Here is a 5,000-nt window from a genome sequence, read left to right as displayed (position 1 = left end):
AAAGAGTGGCTGGTTACTTTTAATGCATCTAAAACCAAGCTTCTCTCTTTACATCATCAACATTCTGATCCACATCTGACGTCAATTGAAATGAATGGCTCTCGTCTTCAGGAGGCCTCAAGTTTTGACAAGCTTCTGGGCTTGACATTTACTCCTGATCTTAAATGGAATACGTACATCAAATCTGTTGCCAAGGCCGCTGGAAAAATGGTGGGATCCTTCTATCGATTCAGTAGATATCTCACTGCTGATGCAATTCTCTATCTATATGAGCCAGATACGTCCAAGTATGGAATACTGTTGCCACATATGGGCAGGAGCTGCTAGAAAAGACTTGTCCTGCCTTGATAGGATTCAAAATAGACTTTGTGGCCTGGTGGGAGATGTCCTTTTCTCTTTGCTGCAACCTCATCTCACAGAAGAGATGTTGCGAGTTTGTCTGCTTTATCATTATTTTTATGGAAAGTGTTCGACTGAGCTTCAATCTATGGTCCCCCCTCGCCAAACTTTCACAAGAAACACTCGTCTAGCTGAAAACACTATAAATAATCCCCCCCCACTCTTTATGCCTAAACCTAAACATAGATTCCATGATCAAAGCTTCTTTCTTAGAACTGCACGCCTGTGGAATTGTCTTCCGTTTTCCTGCTTTCCAGCTGTCTATAATATGGTTGCCTTCAAGTCCAACGTGAACAAGTTTCTGATGAGCCGTTCCACTTAAGTTAACAAATTTACCGAACTTCCATTACTATCGATTACTATATTGTCCTTTTGACTACTCTACACTCCTTACCCTTATCCTTGAGTGGCCTATCGGCCTTGATAAGTGGTGACGCCTATGTAATATATATATATATATATATATATATATATATATATATATATATTTACTATAAAAAAAAAATTTACGTTTGCAAAAGATAAAATCACACAAAAAATATTGTTAAAAAATGAAACAATCTTATCATGAACAGATCTACGTTATATGCGTAAAAATCTATGTCCCAGATCAAGAATAAAAATTCAACGTTCCCACACCGGGAATCGAACTCGGGCCGCCTGGGTGAAAGCCAGGAATCCTAACCACTCGACCATATGGGAGAACGCGGAATACGTAAGCAAGTTATATGCTATTTACAATATTAATAACAGTCACAATCAACATTCATAGTATTTCCAAGTTCGGCCCATCCTAACATCTGCCTTACTGATAAATTGACGTGGCTGATTGTTATTACTAATATTATAAATAGGATATAATTTATGACTGTGATGTACGTTATCCCATATGGTCTAGTGGTTAGGATTCCTGGCGTTCACCCAGGCGGCCCGGGTTCGATTCCCGGTGTGGGAACGTAACTTTTTCTCTTCTTTTCTTGTTTAGAATATAACATCGTAAAAGTCGCATATAATACGCAACATTAGTTAAAAAAAAAAATCAGTACAGCAAACTTTTGTTTAATTGTAAAGAATGTCTTTGATTTAATGTAAGGAAACGCAAAAACGAATGCAGTAGACTTACATCTGTTAAATAATATTAATACGTGTGGCAATATTCCCTGTCATTTATACTGGATTGTTTCCAGTCTTTTTTACTCTTTCCTTTTTTTTAACTTTTGGCTGTTAATAGAAGAACAAAGAGAGGGAGAGAGAGAGAGACAGACAGACAGACAGACAGACAGATAACGAGAGAGAGAGAGGTGGAAAGGGAGAAAGAGAGAAGAGAGAAACTGAGAGAAACTGAGAGAAAGAGAGACAGGGCGAGAAAGAAAAAGAAAGAAAGAGAGAAACTATATACTAAAAGCGAGAAAGCAAAACAACACAGTAGATAATCTAAACACAGCTTCCATGAACAAAGTTTCTTTCCCAGAACTGCCCGCCTGTGGAACAGTGGAACACTGTTCCAACGGCATGCTTTCTTTCCAGCTGAATACAACATAGTAGCCTTCAAATCCAATGTAAACACGGTGGTAGCTTCATTGTGAAATGATAAGAACGAAAGAAGATGACGTCCTCCCAAAAATGCAATAAAATATAACGTTCCCACACCGGGAATCGAACCCGGGCCGCCTGGGTGAAAGCCAGGAATCCTAACCACTAGACCATATGGGAATACGCTCAATACATGAGCAGATTATGTTCTATTTATAATATCAATGACAGTCACAATCAGAAGTAACATTGTTCTATTCGCATTTTTCAACATTCCGATCCCCATCATCTGACCTATAATAAAACGATACAGCTGCTGCTGATTATATTATAAATTGTATATAATTTGGTCGTTTGCCGCGCGTTCTCTCATACAGTCTCGTGGTTAGGATGCCCAGTGTGGAAACGTTACTTTTTTTTTTATTGAATTTTGTTTCGCAAATATATCTTTGTAATTGATTCATAAACGGTACAATATACCATTTATTTTTTTCATTAAAAAAAAGAATATTTTAGTTATTTTGTACGCTTTCAGATTAAATTGAAATAAAGCAGTTTTGAATAGACAATAACTGAATTTTCCCGTTTTTGTTTTTCATTTAATTTTTAATCAAAATCATATTTTCGACACCTTTTTTTTTCGCCTTTAATTGAGGCCAAAAAGTGAGTGAAGTGACCAATGATATTTGTACCGTATATGGAGAAAACGCTATAACTGAGTGAACTGTTCGGAATTAGTTTACCAGATTTGAACACGATAATTTTAACCTCAATGACGTTCCGGAAGACCAATTAAGATAAACGAAGACCAACACAGCGTTCTCTTGAAGGCAGATGACCATCAGACATGAAGAGAATTGGGTGAAAAGATGAAGATGTGATTTTGCGACAATTTCACATCACCTTCAGTCGATGGGATTCACACAAAAACTTGGAACTTGGGTTCCACACAAACTTACTTTTGCTGTTAAAACTCTTTGATTGTTAGCCAAAAAAAATAAAAAAGCAAAATTGGACAAAATTCAACAATTACACGATTACAAAACCAAAAGTTAAAAAATATTTCACAAAAATACAATTTCAATTCTAACGCTTCATTCTTAGAAATTTCCACCAAAATACTTGTATTTTTTTTTCAATATGTTATTGAATAATAAATGACAAATTTTTATATATTTCCATGTTTTTTTTTGTTTTTGTTTTGTTTTTTGTTTTCTCGTCATTTCGTTTTAGGTGGTGATGCGGCATTCCTACCGGATGCCAGACATTCATTCGCTATATCACTCACTCCAACCGAGAGATTTTTTTTAATTTAACCATTCTCTTTAAAATGCAATTGTTTGTATCTCTCTTGCACTTGCTCCGCCGAATATATTTGCCAGATAGTTTTGTAAATTTCTTTTCATGTGTCCATTTCCTCATATAATTAATGGAATGATAAAAAATCTTCCTAAGTTTCCAGTTTCTTTTCATGTCATGCATAAAACCTTGGTATTTCGTTATCTTTTCTCTCTCAGCTCTGTTTAACTCAGTTGCATTGGGGAAACAAACTTCTACTAAGATTAAAGTTCTGAATTTTTTAGATGAATATATTTTTTAGATATTATTTGTATTGATCGGACTATTGTTCTCCTCTTCAGTGTTATTTGTGCAACGTTTCGGTCGGATTATCTTTCCATCGTCTTTCGGCATATCGGTTGTTGTTTGGAAAAAAAAAAGAGAGAGAAAAGTTACTGGCTTTATAGATACTTTCGTATTCTGTGAGATAATCTCTCTTTTATGGTTATAGTTTTGAATTTGTGAAAAAATTGGTTAACAAAAGGGCGGCAACTCTAATAAAGATCGACAGGGATTATCTCCATTTCATCGCCGAAATTTTAAGAGTGTATAATGTTTGTTTGTTTATATATATATATATATATATATATATATATATATATATATATATATATATATATATATATATGATTAGTTTTTTTTTTTTTAAAGAATTCCAGCAGAGTGCTCAATTAAAAGGAAAATCCAAATTGTTAGAGCGTATCTATATTTTGTGTACAGAAAGTTGTTAGTTGAGACAGATCATTGGTACCGTCGGTTTCAAGCCAATGATCTGTCTCAACTAACAACTTTCTGTACAAAATATATATATATATATATATATATATATATATATATATATATATATATATATATATATATATATATATATATATATATATACACTAGCAAACGTGCCCGTCGTTGACTGGGGTCAAAAACAGCCTACAGAAAGTGGACTCTGATTTATGAAAGTATGATAGGTTATGAAAAGGAAGGGTTGTAAAGAGATAGCTTCGAATTTCGGGGTAACAAAACCAAAGCAAAATATGATGAAAGTAAAAATAAAATAGATAAACCCCATAATTTATTATACCATACCTGTTCACACTGAAACACTTGTCACAATATTCTGTGGATCTATATTAAAAAACCTTATTAAACTTTTTGACATATTTCCATTCTATGGAGGTCAGGCACGAACGAACACCCCATAATTTTATTATGCCATATTTCTTCAAGCTAAAACATAATTATCAAAGTATACTTACGCAGATATATATTAAAAGTCTTTATTAAAGTTTGTGCCTATTTCCATTCTATGGAGGCCAGGCGCGAACGCAGACCCCACAATTTTATTATACCATCCCTATTTAAGTTAAAACATACTTATCAAAGTATTATTATGTACATCTATATCAAAAACACTTGTAAACGTTTTTTTGTTTTTTTTAATTTTTTAATTTTTTATTTCCATACTTTGTGGACCAGGCGCGTACGCAGACCCCACAATTTTAATGAATCATCATTATGCCAGATCAGACATAACCATTCCTGTGTCTCGATACATCTTCTATCATTATATTCGATCAGTTTTCTATAATAGTCAACCATATAGGAACCTATTCGTGACCAGACACACACACAGACGTTCAGCTTTATATATATATATATATATATATATATATATATATATATATATATATATATATGAACAAATGATTAATAAAACATGTTAAAAGACATCTTGA

General features: G+C 33.6%; 3 non-coding genes across 3 annotated transcripts; 1 reads left to right on the top strand and 2 right to left on the bottom strand.

Annotated features, from left to right (window-relative positions):
* Window positions 1-1,029: 1,029 nt before the first annotated feature.
* On the bottom strand, window positions 1,030-1,101 carry Trnae-uuc (transfer RNA glutamic acid (anticodon UUC)). Its single transcript has one exon. It is a non-coding gene; the product is annotated as a tRNA-Glu (tRNA).
* A 181-nt stretch (window positions 1,102-1,282) lies between these two features.
* Window positions 1,283-1,354, top strand: Trnae-uuc (transfer RNA glutamic acid (anticodon UUC)). The gene has a single exon. It is a non-coding gene; the product is annotated as a tRNA-Glu (tRNA).
* A 686-nt stretch (window positions 1,355-2,040) lies between these two features.
* Trnae-uuc (transfer RNA glutamic acid (anticodon UUC)) lies at window positions 2,041-2,112 on the bottom strand. Its single transcript has one exon. It is a non-coding gene; the product is annotated as a tRNA-Glu (tRNA).
* Window positions 2,113-5,000: the final 2,888 nt, after the last annotated feature.

This window comes from Euprymna scolopes, chromosome 28 (assembly GCF_053919585.1).
Source record: "Euprymna scolopes isolate OS-2025 chromosome 28, ASM5391958v1, whole genome shotgun sequence".
In the NCBI taxonomy this organism is placed as follows: Eukaryota; Metazoa; Mollusca; class Cephalopoda; order Sepiida; family Sepiolidae; genus Euprymna; species Euprymna scolopes.
The sequence above is the reverse complement of the archived record's forward strand: the minus strand, read 5'-3'. Positions and strand labels throughout refer to the sequence as shown.